The 18,111-nt window shown below is 55.4% G+C and overlaps 1 protein-coding gene and 1 long non-coding RNA gene across 5 annotated transcripts in view; both read left to right on the forward strand.

Annotated features, from left to right (window-relative positions):
* Positions 1–18,111, forward strand: part of LOC137664547 (albumin-like) — a 369,558-nt gene that overhangs the window by 319,160 nt on the left and 32,287 nt on the right. The gene's annotated exons all lie outside the window — the stretch shown is intronic.
* Positions 3,419–5,961, forward strand: LOC137665095 (uncharacterized). Of its 4 annotated transcripts, XR_011048447.1 has the most exons (5): positions 3,419–3,611; positions 3,837–4,068; positions 4,393–4,665; positions 5,432–5,695; positions 5,805–5,961. It is a non-coding gene; the product is annotated as an uncharacterized lncRNA (long non-coding RNA). The 4 variants fall into 4 exon arrangements; XR_011048445.1 differs by having other exon boundaries at positions 3,419–4,068; positions 5,773–5,961; XR_011048446.1 differs by having other exon boundaries at positions 3,419–4,068; positions 5,789–5,961.

The following is an 18,111-nucleotide window of genomic DNA, read 5'->3' on the forward strand; positions in this document are numbered from 1 at the left end:
AGGGCACGTCCTGGCTGTGATATTTTCTGCAAAGGGGGGGCTGGGAGGTGTCTGGGAAGGTGCGTGGTTGTGTGAGTTGAAATATTGGAATAAAAAAACAAGGTCCTGCAGCAGACCACAAAGCCCAAGTCACCAGAACTCCTCTGAGGAGCAGCCTCAACAGCGACGAGATCTGCTGGTGCCAAAGGTCCCCGAAGAACCACCATCCCCTCGGCGCCGTCTCCCGTGAAGTCTTATGTATTTAAAATAGTTCAAGAGCACATTTGGTGAGCACCTGAGGTGACGTTGAGGCTTTGTGAGTGGCTGCGCTCTCAAAAGTGGGGGCTCTTGGTGGGGCTGCGAGTGAGGACATGCCACGGGGCAGCTGAAGGGTGTCAGAAAGGGCCACACTCTGTGGGGCCGTGGCGGTCACCGCGTGCGGGCACAGCTGGCACCGAGGCACCACGATAAATTGGTGTGGGTGTGATTTTAGCCAGGCCTTTGCAGTCACCGCCAGTGCTGGGGGTTTGCGTTCCATGTGGAGAAACAGCTTGGAAAGGCGGCTTCGTGGGACATGATGGAAGAAGGTAACTGGCCGCCGCTGCCCCGCGCCCTGCGGCCCGCACACAGGCACCGCTGCGCTGGGAGGGGGGGTAAAGCCGTGGGGTCCCAGGCCTGGTGTGAAGATCTCCAAGCTCCTGAGCGTGGCCCAAGAAATGGAGCAAAAAACGGAGTTTTCTGGGCTGTGGGAAGAAAAACAGCCCAGTGGGAAGGGGGTGGGAGGTGGTGGGGTGCACAGCAGCCTCGGCCGCTTGCTGCTGCCGCGGTGCTCCGCGGCCCTCGGGCTGCTCGTGTGGGAGGACAAATAAATACAGCTCTGAGGGTAAAACGCGTCCGGGTGGGGGTTAATGTTCCTCTAATGAATGTGGTGCAGAAATCAGCACTTTTACAGCACTTTTAGCCAAGGCGGGGGGGGGGGGGGGGGGGGGGTCCTGCAGGGCGTGAGAGCCACCACGCAGATGGAGGGGGCGTCCGTACAGCATCGGGGGGCTCAGGTAAGCTGCGGCTCGGCCTCTCTCTCCGGGGGGGGGGCTCCCCTCCGGCGGAGTGGCTGGTACCGCGCCAGCGGGGGCGGGAAGCACCAAAGCCGGGTGCTGCTGGGGGGGGGCGTGGTGGCGTGTGTACGCCCCGGGGGCAGTGGGCAGGGCCCTGCCGGCGCTCAGGGCGAGGGGGCACTGGCGTCCCCCTGCCAGCGGCGTGCGGCCTTGTCCCACGGAGGTGCCCCACGTGCGGTGTGAAACGGAGGAGGCTGTGGGCGCCGGCAATACCGCAAGTGGCCCGCCAGGGGGCGACACCGCGCAAGGGGCCTGTAGCGCTGCCGTTCGTCCGCCAGGGGGCGCCACCGCGCAAGGGGCGTGTAGCGCTGCCGTTCGTCCGCCAGGGGGCGCCACCGCGCAAGGGGCGTGTAGCCCTGCGGTTCGTCCGCCAGGGGGCGCCACCGCGCGCTGCGGTTCGTCCGCCAGGGGGCGCCACCGCGCAAGGGGCGTGTAGCACTGCGGTTCGTCCGCTAGGGGGCGCCACCGCGCAAGGGGCGTGTAGCGCTGCGGTTCGTCCGCTAGGGGGCGCCACCGCGCAAGGGGCGTGTAGCGCTGCCGTTCGTCCGCCAGGGGGCGACACCGCGCAAGGGGCGTGTAGCGCTGCGGTTGGTCCGCCAGGGGGCGACACCGCGCAAGGGGCGTGTAGAGCTGCGGTTCGTCCGCCAGGGGGCGCCACCGCGCAAGGGGCGTGTAGCGCTGCTGTTCCTCCGCCAGGGGGCGCCACCGCGCAAGGGGCGTGTAGCACTGCGGTTCGTCCGCCAGGGGGCGCCACCGCGCAAAGGGCGTGTAGCGCTGCCGTTCGTCCACAAGGGGGCGCCACCACGCAAGGGGCCTGTAGCGCTGCGGTTCGTCCGCCAGGGGGCGCCACCGCGCAAGGGGCCTGTAGCGCTGCCGTTCGTCCGCCAGGGGGCGCCACCGCGCAAGGGGCGTGTAGCGCTGCGGTTCGTCCGCTAGGGGGCGCCACCGCGCAAGGGGCGTGTAGCGCTGCCGTTCGTCCGCCAGGGGGCGCCACCGCGCAAGGGGCATGTAGCGCTGCCGTTCGTCCGCCAGGGGGCGCCACTGCGCGCTGCCGTTCATCCGCCAGGGGGCGCCACCGCGCAAGGGGCGTGTAGCGCTGCGGTTGGTCCGCCAGGGGGCGCCACCGCGCAAGGGGCGTGTAGCGCTGCGGTTCGTCCGCCGGGGGCGCCACCGCGCGCTGCGGTTCGTCCGCCAGGGGGCGCCACCGCGCAAGGGGCGTGTAGCACTGCCGTTCGTCCGCCAGGGGGCTCCACCGCGCAAGGGGCGTGTAGCGCTGCGGTTCGTCCGCCAGGGGGCGCCACCGCGCGCTGCCGTTCGTCCGCCAGGGGGCGCCACCGCTCAAGGGGCATGTAGCGCTGCCGTTCGTCCGCCAGGGGGCGCCACCGCGCAAGGGGCGTGTAGCGCTGCGGTTGGTCCGCCAGGGGGCGCCACCGCGCAAGGGGCGTGTAGCACTGCGGTTCGTCCGCCAGGGGGCGCCACCGCGCAAGGGGCGTGTAGCGCTGCTGTTCCTCCGCCAGGGGGCGCCACCGCGCAAGGGGCGTGTAGCACTGCGGTTCGTCCGCCAGGGGGCGCCACCGCGCAAGGGGCGTGTAGCGCTGCCGTTCGTCCGCCAGGGGGCGCCACCGCGCAAGGGGCGTGTAGCGCTGCCGTTCGTCCGCCAGGGGGCGCCACCGCGCAAGGGGCGTGTAGCGCTGCCGTTCGTCCGCCAGGGGGCGACACCGCGCAAGGGGAGTGTAGCGCTGCCGTTCGTCCGCCAGGGGGCGCCACCGCGCAAGGGGTGTGTAGTGCTGCGGTTCGTCCGCTAGGGGGCGCCACCGCGCAAGGGGCGTGTAGCGCTGCCGTTCGTCCGCCAGGGGGCGCCACTGCGCGCTGCCGTTCATCCGCCAGGGGGCGCCACCGCGCAAGGGGCGTGTAGCGCTGCGGTTCGTCCGCCAGGGGGCGCCACCGCGCAAGGGGCGTGTAGCACTGCTGTTCGTCCGCTAGGAGGCGCCACCGCGCAAGGGGCGTGTAGCGCTGCCGTTCGTCCGCCAGGGGGCGACACCGCGCAAGGGGAGTGTAGCGCTGCGGTTCCTCCGCCAGGGGGCGCCGTCGCTGCGCGGGGCCCGCGCGCTGCTCCCAATTCTAAGATCAACCGCCAGGGGGCGCCGCGGTGTCGCGGCGCCGCAGTGATGCACGGCGACCGCCAGAGGGCGCTACAGTCGACGCAGCGCGGACAGCGCGCGGCGGAGGGGCGGGGCCGGAGCCCGGGACGTGCGCGGTGAGCGGCCGGCGGCGGCTTCCCCAGGGGCGGGGGGGGGCCGCGGGGGCAGCGCTGGGCGGGCGCGGGGCCGGGGCTGCCTGGCCGGGGCAGGGGAACCGCCGCCGGCCCCGGGGCGAGCGTGGGCCGGTGCCGGGGGGATGCAGGAGCAGAGAGAGTTTTCTTTTTTAATCTGGGCAGCAAGACCGGGCGTGCGGAGAGACCTTCGGGCACCGGCGGGGGACGGACGAGGTGCTCCGGGAGCCGGGGCCCAGCGATGAGTACGAGCCTCCCCCGTACCGGTGTGCCTCCGCCTGCGGCCCTGCGCTGGGCTCTGCGCGGGGCGGGGAAGCGGGCAGTCATCCCCGGGCTGTGCCGGGAGCCCCTCAAGGCTGGTGCCTCTCTGGGGGTGAAATATGTGTCCCCAAACAGAGAAAGGGACCGGGCGGTGACCGGGGCCGTGTTTGTGTACGTGGGGTTTTTTCCGCACCTGTTTGTTTGCTCAGAGCCAGCTGGTGAGGGCGGCAGCCGGGGGCGGTGAGGGCGGGGGCCCCGGCACGGCCCCGCAGCTGCACCTGCGGGATTGGGGAAACCTGGGCGGAGCAGCCTGCTCGTTAGTGCCCGCAAACGAGTATCAGGGAGGGCTGCGCCTCGTTACCCAGAGCCCCCTTCCTGCCCCGGGCGCCCCGGAGGGAGGCGGAGCCCGGCGGGAGCACCGGGAGAGCGACGGAGCTGCGGGTGAGGCCGGGCAGGGGCTGGGGGGGGACTGGGGGGAGCAGGCGGGGGGCTGCAGCCAGGGAAGGGCGACGGAAAGGAGGCAGAGGCTCTAGTGCAGCCCCGGGCCCAGCGTGCCAGGAGGAGCCTCCCGAGCGGGCGGGGGGTTCCCCGTGTGCCCGGAGAGCAGCGGCTACCGGGCGCTTGGGGGGCAGCGCTGGCCCCTGCAGCACGGGCAGGGAGAAGGAGGGGAGCACGGGGCAGGCGGTGACCGGCAAGGTTCGGCTTCAGCCCCCAAACCCCCGGACAAGCCGGGTTTGCATTTACTAACAGTGTTGGTGCCCGCAGGGAGCTCACGCGGAGGAGCGCAGCAGTCCCGGCTGCCGGCAGCAGCCCCCGCGCAGCCGAGGCTGGGGCTGGCGGGGGAGCGGAGCGGGGACAGCCCGGCCGGGTTCCTCCGGCCCCCGCAGCGACGCGGGGAGCGGCAGAACGGCTGAGGCTGGGCCAGGCGAGGAGCACGGCCCCGAGCCGGGCAGCGCCGGGGGACGCTGGCACGGGAGGATGAGCCTGGGCGAGGAGCACGGCCCCGACCCAGGACGCTGGCACGGGAGGAAACGCCCGGTGAGTGCTCGGGAGCGGGCGGGCGACCGCGCTGTCCTGTGGGGGGGCCTGGCGGGGTCGGGCAGGGGGGAACATGGCATCTCTGCTGTGCCTGGGTGTTGCTGGGGAGGAGAACATTATTGCTTGTGGCTTCTGGTTGTGTTGCGTGTCCTTCTGCGGGGCGCTTTGGGGCTGCGCCAGCAGCGCTGCTGGGCAGGGGCCCCGGCTGTGGCGGGGCCAGGTCAGGGACTGGGGCTGTGCCTCTGGGACCTGTCACTGTGGGGGAAGCTGAGGGGAGCTCAGGTGCCAGAGCTGCCCCAGGGTGGCTTCTCCCCGTGCCAGCAGTGCTGGTGGGGCTCTCAGCCATGGCCAGGCTGGGGACAGCCCTGTCCTGCTCCCCTCAGGGGCTCCTGGTTGTCCTGGGCCCCTCTTGAAACCCACCTGGTTTGGTTCAGCTTTCCCTGGTGATTAGCACTGGGCCTGGCTCAAGTGTTTGGTGTTTAGTACTTTGGGGGGTTCAGCTCTATTTGATGTTGGGCACTTGGGTGGGTTCAGCTCTATTTGATGTTGGGCACTTTGGTGGGTTCAGCTTTATTTGATGTTTGGCAGTTTGGGGGGTTCAGCTCTATTTGATGTTGGGCACTTGGGTGGGTTCAGCTTTATTTGATGTTGGGCACTGGGCTTGGCCATGACCTACAGCAGGATGGGCAGCACAGCCTCGGGTTATGTGGGGCCGTGCTGTGCACCCCGGGAGCTCTGACCGACTCCTTTTGCTCCCCTTTCGCAGGTACAGAGGAGATGCTGACGCCGCCCTGCCCGCGCCCTCCTGCCCCAGGAGATCTGGGGGGGCCCCCACCTCACCTCACCCCCCCACCTCCTTAACAGCCCACGCAAAGCAGCAGCTCTCGCGTTCAACCGTGCTGGGAGCGCGGCCCCAGCTTGTTACAACTCCAGCTGTACGGCAGCTGCGGCAACGGGGTGCTCCAGACAAGAGATGTTCCGGCTGAGAGACTCTCCGGCACGTTCCTGCTCGAGGTATTTGAAGCCCCAGGTAAGTTTGATTCCTGCTGATAGTTTCAGTTCCAGGTCATTTCAGTTCCAGCTACTGGAGGCTCCGGCTTGTTGTAGCTCTGTCTTGTTTCAGTTTCAGCTAATTTCAGGTCCAGCTTGTGGAAGCTCCAGATTTGGCTACGAGATGCTCCAGCTCTGGCTATAAGATGCTCCTACTTCACACAGCGCTGGCTGATGGATGCTCCAGCTGAGGAAAAGATGTTTTTTCTTGTTACCAGCTCTGGCTTAATAAAGGCTCCCTCTTGTTACAAGCCAATTAAAGCTCCAGCTCATTGCAGCAATCTGGCTTTCAGCCAGGTCATAAATCAATCACTGTCATGACTTGTATATGAATATGACCTGTCATAATTGTACACTAGTCCGGTGCTTGTGCGCACCTGGAATGAACAGTTGGACACGAAAAGGGGGTAAAAAGTGCTTTTTCGCCCTGAGACTATCTCCAACGTTTAATTCGGCCTGGTGCATGCCGGCGTCCCTGAGTTTCGGGGCCAACGCGACCGGACCCCCACCTCCGGTGAGGGTCCACGCACCATCCCGCCCCCCTCCCTCCCTCCCAGACTCCAACGCCCTCCCACCGCCCCCCTGGCTGCTGCCCACCCAAACTCCCCCCAGCCTCTGTTTTGGGGGCTGAAAATGGCCGACTGAGCCTCCGTTTCCGAGTCCCAAAAACGCAGCACTTAGTTTTTTTCTGAGTCCCAGAAAGGCAGGACTTAGCCTGCATTTTCAAAGGCTGAAAACGCAGGACTTAGTCTTTTTCTGAGCTTCAGAAAGGCAGCAGCACTCACCCTCTGCTTTTGAGTCCCAAAAACACAGCACTTAGTCTCCATTTGCCAGCCTGAAAAACAAAGGACTTAGTTTTTTTCAGAGCTGTGAAAACGCAGGACTTAACCTGCACTTGAGGTGCTCAAAACACACGACTTAGTCTTTTTTTGAGCTTCAGAAACACAGCGCTCTGCTTTTGGGGCCCAAAAATGCAGCACTCAGGCTCCATTTTGGAGGTTGAAACCCAGCCCTGAAATTCTGTTTTCTGACCCCAAGTGTGATGTGATGGGGGGGGGAATAGCCCACCCACAGCCCTGGGGCCCCACAAGCAATTTTGGGAAGTGCTTGGGAACTGGGGTGGAGGCTCCAGCCCCGTGGCTCTGAGGGGCAGCACCTGCACGTGTAGGGAATTGCTTTATTCAGCTTTATTTCACCAGCACCACTGGCCCCGCACCCCAAGCCCCCCAGGCACACAGCGGCTGCAGCCCCCCGCGGGGAGCCTTGCCCGGGCACCCCGGGAGTGCAGCCCGGCCGGGCAGGGAAGCCGGCAACCCCCTTCGAGGGGGACAGCCCCCCCAAACCTCCTCCGAGGGGCACCGCCTCCTCGTGCCCCCCCAAACCTCCTCCGAGGGGCACCTCCTGTCCCCCCCCTTCCACGGGGAACCCCCCCCCGGCAGCAGCCGGAGCCCTTCCCCGACCCTGCGGGCACCGGGACCCGCCCGGCCCCGCCGGAGCCCCCCGGGCCGACGTGCCCGACCCGCGCCGGCAGCGGCAGAGCCTGCCCGGCCCCGGGGCTGAGTGGGACGGGGCTGCCGCTGCTCCCCCCGGCCCCGGGACTGCCCGGCTGCCCCGGGGCAGCGCTGGGCGCGGGGCCGCTTCTGTCCCCACGGGCCCGGGGAGAACAGAGCCCGGACCCGCCTGCGGGGCGAGGACTCCCAGGGCCCCGGCCCGGTAGCCCGCCCGGCCCTGCAGCCCCTCACCTCCTCCGGCGCGGCTCCCGACCCGGGGCAGATCGGAGCTGTCAAAGACGTGCGGCCGCCGCCGCCGCCGCCGTTCTTCGGGGCTCGCGCAGGCGCCCCCGCCCCGCCCCGGTTCGCACCGCCCCGATACCGGCCCCCCCCCGGCCGCTCGGCCCCCCGGGACCCCCGCGGACCCCGCCGCCCGCCGCCCGGGCCCTCCTGGGGCAGCAGCAACCCCGGCATCTCCCCGCGCCGATGCGGATCCCCCGCCCATAGGGACGGTCCCGCCCGCCCTGCCCGGGGCGCAGCCCCCCCGGGGCCGGGAGGTGCCTCCTACGGGGCCGGGGGGGCTCCGGGGCACCCCGGCTCCCGTGTCCTCAACAGCCGCGGCCCCATCGCAGCCCAGGGCTGAGGGAACTGTCCCACAGCTCGTCTGGGGACACGGGGATGGTCCCAGCCCCTAAAGAGCTGAAACGGGGACACCCCCCCGAGAGCCACAGTGCAGAAACTGCAGCAGACACCAAAGCCACCATCAAGCTGACACTGACACAACAACAAGTGCCACCAAACACACAGACCCGAAGCCAAATAAACACATCTCCAAACAAACAGGTCAGGTTTTGGCCCCAGGGAAATGCCCCTTCCCAGCGCCCCGGGCTGCACCAGTGCCCCCAGCCCCACAGGCCCCCCCCGCTGCCTCCGCGGTGAGGACAGTGGGGCAGGGCCACCTGCAAGGGGCCTCTGCAGCGGGCACCAGGAGGAGGGGCTGCTGCTTTGGGCTGGCACAGAGTTAATGTCCTTCCTAGGAGCTGCTCTGGGGCTGTGCCCGCAGGGGCTGGCGCAGAACATGTACCTGTCCGGGGCAGCCGCCTCTGCAGAGGCCACTGATGAGGCCACAGGGCGAGAGAGGACGAGCGCAGCCTCCAGCTCGATGGGCAGTGTCAGAGGGCGTCGTGCTGCGTGATCAGCAGCTGCCATAGACAGTGCTGGGGACTCCTGGCACCTGATTGAACGAGAAATAAAACAGAGCTGTTCTGTCCGGCCTTTCCCCATCCTCCTCCAGAGCCCAGACACCACCACGCAGGCGATGAGCAGCGTCAGGTCCCCCCACAATCTCTCCAGACGCAGCCCCAACCGTCACCCCAGCAGTTTGCAGTGAATCCCTCCTGCCTTGCGCACTGACTCAGCTGCCCCACTCCGATCCCCTGCGCAAGGTCCTCGCCCTCCCTTCCACACGAACCCAGTGCTCTGGGGACGCTTTCCTTTCCTCCAGCCCCCTCCTTTCCCTCGCACCCACCCCCTTCCCCACAGGAGAGGCCTCTCCCCTGAGCCTCTGAAGCCAGAAGCCGTGTCTGGGATGGGGACGCCAAACAATGTGGTCACACAGCCCTCGGCTGCCCACACCACGCCTGCTGCTTTAGCCCACGCCAACCGCCCGGGCTGCGCTGCAGCCGCTGAGCTGGGCAGCTCAGAGCCAAGGGGAACAAGTGTCTGTTTGTGATTGTCCCCCTGCATTTCCCCAGGACGGTCACCGGCTACTCGCCAGCTGCCTGCGCACACGCGGCTCTGACACACAGCTCCCCACCCAGCACGGCAGAAATGAAGTCAGTGTGGCCTGTGCGGGGGGATGTATCTGCACCTCCACAGGCTGGGGGGAAATCAGAAACAGGAGAGACCAGATCACCAGTCTGGCTCTTTTTGTAAAGAAAGGAAACTTGGGCATGTGCTCAGAGGGGCAGCCAGCTAGTCCTGGGGGGGGCGACTGCTTGAATGTCCAGCTGTGCACATCGGGCTTTAGGTGTTCTGTGTAGCGGAGAGCTCTGGGTGAGTCTCCCTGGCTCAGCCCCAGACCCCGACTGCAAACAGGACCATGGCAGCAAGGACCTGCCACATCCCTGCCACAGGCCCAATTAGGGTAACGAGGGCTGTGCCTCGGCCTGCGCTGGCTGGCACATGAGCCTCCTCGCTGCTGGCCACTGCGCAATACCAAGTTCAAATCTGCCCTTCGCTGTGGAGGAGCTTGGGCTGATGGATGTGGTGCTCAGGGATATTATGAGCTTGTTGGCAAGAACCTGTTGTTCGTGTGAAAAAAACTTGGATGTGAAATTGGACACGGTGACCAAGCAGAGGAACAGCTCTAGACTGTTCACGCCAGTTCCCCTCTCTCTCACGGCTCTCAGGGGATGAGCTTCCACTGGGCAAAGTTCACAAACAAGGAGCTTCCAGGGCCGTGCCCAGGGTCTCACGCCCGTCGCTCGCAGCCCGGGCAGCTGCGCAGCAGGGACAGTCCCCGGCAGCGTTTCGGTGCCCAGGCCAGTGCTGGGCATCGGGGGCATCTGATCAGGGCCCCGGCACGGCCCCGCAGCTGCACCTGCGGGATTGGGGAAACTTGGGCGGAGCAGCCTGCTCGTTAGTGCCCGCAAACGAGCATCAGGGAGGGCTGCGCCTCGTTACCCAGAGCCCCCTTCCTGCCCCGGGCGCCCCGGAGGGAGGCGGAGCCCGGCGGGAGCACCGGGAGAGCGGCGGAGCTGCGGGTGAGGCCGGGCAGGCGCTGGGGGGGACTGGGGGGAGCAGGCGGGGGGCTGCAGCCAGGGAAGGGCGACGGAAAGGAGGCAGAGGCTCTAGTGCAGCCCCGGGCACAGCCTGCCCGGAGGAGCCTCCCGAGCGGGCGGGGGGTTCCCCGTGTGCCCGGAGAGCAGCGGCTACCGGGCGCTTGGGGGGGCAGCGCTGGCCCCTGCAGCACGGGCAGGGAGAAGGAGGGGAGCACGGGGCAGGCCGTGACCGGCAAGGTTCGGCTTCAGCCCCCAAACCCCCGGACAAGCCGGGTTTGCATTTACTAACAGTGTTGGTGCCCGCAGGGAGCTCATGCGGAGGAGCGCAGCAGTCCCGGCAGTGTCAGCAGCGGGCAGGGTGATGGTGCCGACGGCAAAAGCAGGTACAGTGCTCTGTTCCCGAAAGGAGAAAGTGTTCCCTTAAGGGGCGCTGCTGCTATATTCTGACCTTAAGACAGTCCTGTTGCTGATACACAGTGCTATTTATTAGATTAAGTAAGAAATGTTAAGATATATTAAGGTGGGATTCTGCATTGTTTTTATACCAGTGTGAGGAACAACAAAATTAGTAGTATTGGACTCCCTTTCATCTGTTCTTGTAAAAGAGAGAATTCTTAAGAAACTATGTTGCTTTCTTGCCTCTTAACAGTAAATCATACAGAATAAAAATTTAAAATAATACCTATTAGATTAGGAAATCTAAGAAGCTTTTACTATTTGGGAGTTTTGACTATTAAAGAATGGATAAATTGCCATTGAAATACAAGCAGCTCTGCAATATGATAGATCAAAGTTCATTTTTTTCCCTAACGCAGAGTTAAGATGAGCAGGCTTACTTTTTGCCCATCTTCTCTGCAGATCAAAAACATTCCTTTCTTTTTATTTGAGTGATCAATTTACTAGGAGAGCCCAATGTATATGTTGTGACTGTAGTAAAATTCTTATTCAGAAGCCTTTAAGTAGTAATACAGCGTGTTGGCATCATGCAAACCTCCATACATCTCAGCACTGCTGTCCAAAGTATATAGTATGTCTCTTCCACATACTGCAGGTGCGAAGGTAATTAGTTGTATTTCATAAAGTGATATTTCTTAAAATATTTTGACCACATTATTAAGAAGTTAACTCTTCTAAGTAGTGCTTCTACACTAAGTTAGCAGCAAGACTGCTGCATGTTGTGTTTTAGTGGACTGTATTCCATAGAAAGGACTCAAATGACTGAAATGTAAACCGTGGAAAGACACTTTAAACTCATGGCTGTTTAGAAATATATTAATTGCATGTCAATGTAGTTATAAGAGTTTTTCTTTTTTTGTATAGGCTTTTTTGTGTATTAAATACCTATTATCATTTCATAAGCATGTCTAAATCCACTCTGTAATTTGTATTTTCTAAAAACCTTTTAAATTAAGTAACACTAATGTAATGAGCATGCAACATTAAACACTTTTAAGGGCAGAAAATATGATCATATCCTTCAGAAAATGTTTCTAAAATGTGTTATTTCCAACCCACTAACTTACAAGTAAGTTGTGTAAAAGCTACAGTTGATAACAAGGTCTTGTTCATCTGGATCATTGGGTAAATACTGCCTGCCAGTACAGCTGGAGGAGATAGACATTGCAATTTTTAAGATCAGTTCTATAAAGAGAATCCTTATGTGAGTGTCCACAACTTGGCTGCTGCTCTTAGGTCAGATGCAGTGTGTACACACTGTCATAGCACCCTTTGTTCAAAGAGGAGGAAAATCCTGCATGCGGCCCTAGGAAGGTTCAATCCTGCAAAATGCCACACAATCTGACCCTGCAAATCACTTAAGCGCATACTTAGGTTTAAAATTACGGAACAGTATATAAGTTAGATGATATATACTTGGCTAAAAGATACAGGATCAAATACATATATTACTGAAGGAGGTATATAATGCGTGAAAATAAATTATATGGGAAAACGTGTATAGATAGCTAGATAGGTAATTAAGCAAGCCTTCGATTTCAGTTCAAGGAATACTTACATTTACAGTATTTTGTTTCACATTAAACCTTCAGTAGTCTATCACAGTTTGTATCTGGCCATGACAAGCATAATAAATGGAAATTGACGAAAAGGGAATCCTTCTACTGCTGGGATTTTAGAGAATTAGACAAATGTGCGTAGTTCAAATAAGGCAGAATATTCTGCTTCTTGTCATAGAAAGAGCGATGATGTATCAGAAGAGAAAATCAGCTGCCGCTTGCTGAGTACCCTATGATTTTTCTTGACTATGGCCATTTGGGCCCTACCAAGTCCAGCACTTGCTGTGCAGATCAGGGACGCTAGCTCCTTTTCTGTTGGTCTGTCTTTTGAAAGGACAGTCTGTCTTAGAAAAACAACAACTACAGCAATACAATACCAGCTCTTCAGAAATATTTGTATTAATTCATTTGCTTTGCAAGTGGGAGCTAAATCAGTATAATTGTGAAGTTAATTCTTAGTCCTGTCTTTTCATCTTGAAGGCAGAACAGAATCCCAGAAAAGTGACATCGAATGCTATTTTTCTCTTAGTTTTTGTAGGCAGTCTTTGCATAGTACAATATCAGATGAAGCAAGTTTTTGTAATTTATGCTAGGTGGTTTTAATTCTTATTATTGTTATTGTTTTAGCAGTATTAGCAGTGGTAATAGCAGTAAGTAGTAGTATTATTGGAAGTCCCTCTGTAAGGCTCTGTACAAACAGATCATTAAAAGATAGCTTTCTGGAGATGATGCTCTATCTAACTGGAATCAGCAGGACACAGGGACTACGTCCTGTACAATGAATAACAAAAGAAAGGGTAGTTTACATTCTTTGATACATTTCTGCTCGATTAACCCCCAGTGGGATTTTACCCCTCCAGTCACATTTTTTTGTTCCTCTAATCTTCTTTTGTATTTGCCCGCTGACCCCAAGCATGTGTTTGACTTGTGACCCTATTTCTGTTAATAAAATACAGGCCATCTGAGCAGCATTCACACCAATGAACTACAAGGTGATGATCACCTCGTTGTAAGTGCTAGGAGTCAGCAACACGCAGCAGCGTAAGGCTGGTGGTTGGGTGGGCTGAAGAGAGCCAACGAAGGCAGCATGAGCAATTCTGACCTGTGATTTCAAAACCAAACTAAAGATAATAAACTCCTTCAAAATATGTAATACTATCCATAGAAGAACTGTATATCTCTTTATGTATTGTTCAGCTATTAATTAGTTGATAATGTTTCAGGGATTATGGCATGACAAAAAACAATTATAGCTATAAGGTGGAAATTTTCAGTATCTGTATGGGTGGTAGCTTATAAAATCAAAATTGCCCTGTTTACATTTTGGGTTATCAATTATAATTATATGCCTCATGAAAAAATACATCAGCACTCAGTGGTAATAATTTCAGTATAGTGTTTTGAGGCTAAATTAACACTGGAAAGCATAGGTGAGCTCTTTGTAAGCAAAGTATTATTTGTTTTTAAAGCACTAGCAGAAATGTAGAAATTTTTTTTAAGAAAATGCGTAGTAATGAACTTACTAATGCTTTCACGGAATCCTTAAACCATGAATCTTATGAAAAGCACTGTTAATTGTGTGTTACATGAAAAAATCATGCCAAAGCCATGTATCAGATATGTAATCTGTGGCTCTGTTTTGTGACAGGAAGCCATTATTTCCACTGAAAAAACAAATCTGTTAAATTTGAACTATTAGATTACAGCAGGGTTAAGGCTGCTTCTGTGCTGTAGAGTCACATCAGGGTCACAGCCCAGTTCTGGAGATGTACTGCAAGAGCTTCATATCTGATTAAGACAAAAAACTGATAAAAATGTAGTGCAGACTAACCATATGGAATTATCTGATGCAGTTTGGGGGGCTAGGGGCAGGGGGTATAACATCATTCAGTTTATTTGCATATGCTTGTTCTTTCTCCTGAAATCAGTCTCTTTGAAGGAAGCAAGAAAACTTTAGAAAAAGAAAATATTATTAATGCTGGTAAGAGAACACAGAAAAAAATCTTCAGTAAACATTTCTTTTTCAGTGTTGATTATCATTCTGTCTAATGTTTATTTTCATAATTTTCTTTGATCCAAACACAAATAACAATACAGTTAGCTCCATTTCTTTGAACTAACAAAACTATACTGGGGCCAAATTTGGAACAAATTTTTAAGTGGGTTTTTTGGTTTTCTCCCAAGCCACATAACAGATTTATAGAGTAGATATTTGCATAACTCAGACCTCTCCTGTACAAGAATGCTTCTATGGCTAACAGTAATTTACCTGCTGTGCGCCTCTTTCTGACTTGATTGAAAAGGCCGAGGGCTGTAAGCGTCTGGGCATGTACTCAACAGCAGTCACAGGGGGAAAAGCAGTGGTTCAGGGCTTTGGACCAGGGCTCACCCCGTTGTGTTATGAAAATTGCTACAGCTTATAGGGATTGACTGTGGCCCTGCTGGGCTGGCTGGGGGGCTGTAAACTCAGACTGTAGTCAGTCAGCCCTCACTGCATTTCCTACCCAAACCTACATCGCAGATGGCAGGCAGAGAGGCAGAGGACCAGGTCCATGCCTATCAGGATCTCTGCACGAGGGGAGCTGAAAAGGTGTTGTTACTGCTTCTCACTTCTGGGCCAGAACCAAGCAACCAGAGCACAGGTTGTGTCTTCACAGTCTTCTTCCATCAGAAATTTGACAGACAAGTATGTACTAGAGACTTAGAAACAACTGGATTCCTAATATAAATATTATACAATTGCACAATGTGTGCCACAGTATTTAGCATAGTGCTTGAAACTAGGTCTGTGTTGCTGGAGGTGTTTTAGTCTGTACATGTTCAAAAACTCTGCCAAATCACAGAACTGCTTAGGAGACCAAAACCACAAGATCATCTCAGGTCAAGCTATTGACCACGTCTCAGAAAGCTGTCCTCTTGTGTGCCTGGCAGCACCTGCTGGAGTGACAGTAAAGAGTCCATATCTGTGATGGAAAGCATATATGTCAGCCTCGGATTACAGCTAGCAGGTGTTCTGGCTATTCCACTCAGCCCTCCTGCATGCAAATATTGTCTCTGAAATTGATGAAAGTTATGAATACAAACCACAACATCCAACCTCAGTCAATCAGCTACAGAAGAGCCACCTGCTGGATAAACTCACTGCTTTTTTAAGGTTTTTGAGGATATGATACAGAACCATGAGAGATTCTCAGGTTCTCTAAAACTTACCATTTTTCTACTCTCCCATTACGTTCCTGTGTTTGTCCCACTGCTCAGCCTAGCTGAACAAGGGCATCCGGTCTAATGATCGGTTGCCTCTGTAAGCAGGTCCAAGTTTCATTCTTAAATCAGCCAGCATGTGGTTGATGACAGGGACAAAGCCGACCCTCACCACTCCCTAAGCAAATTGTCTTCCCCTTTACTGTAAACTTTGACCAAATTATGATTTCACCATTGAAATAAATGTAAAAATTTCCACCTGCTTCAGATGGATTGGGATTTGGCCATTGGCTTCTAAGTGCAGATGGCCTGTTAAAGGGCTTATTTTTAATTCAGGAGGTGTGTAAGTGCTTCAAGAGATTACAAAAATAGAAATGAATATAAATAACATGAGGTCAGGTATTGCTAAAAAGCATCATTAGAAAACAGACATGTTTAAGGATAAGTCGGAACTAGTCCCAGTGATGCAGGTGCCTCACACTTGAGCAAGAATTAAAGTTGGGTTCTGAACTGCATAGAACAGTTTTGGCTGAACTTTTTTACTTTTTTTTAATACATATAAAAATGCCAAATAGAAAACAGTTGTTAACTTCTGCAGTTTGTTCCAGTCAAAACAGAGTATTTGTGGTTCTGGAGGAGGGAGTCCCCAAACAGTAACTAAAGGCTCCTGCCTACGTGTGCGAGAGCCCTTCCCTTTAACAGAAGATCATCACAACTACAAACACAACCAAAAAGCACCGCTTATTCAGTTTCTGCTTTTCCTTTTTAACAGTACGAAAGCAGGAATACCAGAACCAATGCTGTAATTACTGTGCAGTTCACTTTCATATAACTATACTTAGGAATATGGACTGGAAAAACACACGTGCCTCGAGGCTCTGTTTCCTAAATTGCTGGCAACTGTAGCATAGGTACAAAGCCCAGAATGAGCCCACAGCAACATCCACTGTAGGTGTCTCAAGGAAAAAAGCTAGAAAAGTTAGAGAGCTACAGAATGCCCATTTCTTGATGGAAGAGTGTGAACCAGTGCACTTCCGAAACTTATGAGCTTTACATTCTTACATAATTTTAAGTAAAAATACATAGAAGCACTCACGGGCTAGAAAAAGCTCTTCCTGTTTCTTGTTACTGACAGAAATGGGACTTTGGCAGGTAGAAGCAGAGTCCCTTGTGTTCCCTAGTCCCTGAGACTGCAAGGCTTGCTGGATAATTCAGAGCTAAACACAATATTGTGCTCATCGTTTGTCCCTCCTCCCTTTTTGAATAAATATTTCTACTCTACATTTCCGCAAAGATGAGCAGAAAGCGTTGTATATAGTGTAGTAACATCTGCCTGAGTCTGCAGAAGCCTGAAACAGCAGCAATGAGAGCTATAGTGCGTGAAAACTAAAGATGATAGCCTACGTCATGCTGAAAAGTCAGCATGTCTTGCACTCAAAATAAATGGAAGTCCATGTGAAAACAAATAGTATGTGGCTTACTGTAGTGACGCCTCCGTTTTGGGGTTTGTGTGTTTGGTTTTTAAATGTTAAGTTAAATAATATTCAATTTAATATTTAATTATTTTTATATTCAAATAAGATAAAATATTTGCAGTTATTGTGATAACATGGTTTTCCACTTACGGTCCAGGCCTCAGTGGGTGTAAAGCTTTTGTGGTGCTTGGCAAAGGAAGCGGCTGATGTCCTAGCCTACCTACCTTGTTGTTCACAATCTATGCAAAATAAAGGTGAATTTAAACCCTATTCTACTGGCAAGCATCCATGTAAGTTCAAATAAGTTATAGATGTACACTGGTATCATTTGTGCACTGAGCATCCCAAAGCTCCCTTGACCATGCTTGTTTGTCTCCCAGGCCCCCCCTCAAAGGCAGAAGACACCATTTTTTGATGCTGTCTTCTCAGGCTCGTAGAAGTTAGTCTCGCACTGCTTCCTCTAGCACTTAAGAAAAATTTGCCTCTAGCCCTGCGATGCCACGGCGGTGTCAAATCTCTCTGACTGCAGCAGCTTTCAGGCTCAGCAGAGATACATCAAGGGTCTGTTAGGTTCTCCTTCCCAGCATCCGAAGGGTAATGTAATCTTTTTGTCCTTGAACAGAGCCTGGAATCTCCTGCATTCGAATGCTATTCCTCGTTTAATCTGCTCCTCCCAGAAGACCCTGTGAAATCCTGGGGAAGCAGTAGCCAACAGAGGGAATTCACTCAAGACCAAGCAGCAGAGCAGCACTTTGGTGTTCCCTGAAGCCATAGCAGAAACAAGTGCAAATGGTAAGTTCACTCTCTTCCTTTCAAAGATAAGAGGGGAGACTGCCAGGAATGAGGGTGGGGTAGCACTTTGCAGAGAGGTGCTTGTGGCCCCCTCAGATCTGCTGGGCTACTGCAAATGTTTGCAAACTAGCCTGCAGAATTTGGTTTGCAGAACTCCGCGAGCTGAACTCTTCACCATTGTAACTGCACCACTATGACATTGCCTTTTGACTAAAAACCAGTTCAGACTAATTGTCAAGGATCAGATAACAGGAAAATATTTCTATTTGACAGTCTACTATTCTGAGCAAAAGACATGAATCGTTTGACTAGTAAAACCACAGCGACAGCTGTTGCTTATTAGAAACAGTCACCTTGTTCAAGGGCCTGCTATGCAGGAGTGCTTCAGGAAACGCGTTCTGCTTTTAGTGTTTACAGTGCAATGAAAGCAAAGTTGCAGAAATTAGGGCATTTTTATTTCACTTATATGATTGGCAAAACACACAGGCACGCACACACAGAGAGCAATCATTACAGCTGAGCTAGAGCCCCCAGGAAACAGGAAAATACTTATTGAAGGATACTACTAATGCTATAATACTTATGTTCTTTGACTTGGTGACGTTTATATGGTTCTCTACAATACAGGTCAAACAAAACT

Source organism: Nyctibius grandis, chromosome 6 (assembly GCF_013368605.1).
Source record: "Nyctibius grandis isolate bNycGra1 chromosome 6, bNycGra1.pri, whole genome shotgun sequence".
Taxonomy (NCBI): Eukaryota; Metazoa; Chordata; class Aves; order Nyctibiiformes; family Nyctibiidae; genus Nyctibius; species Nyctibius grandis.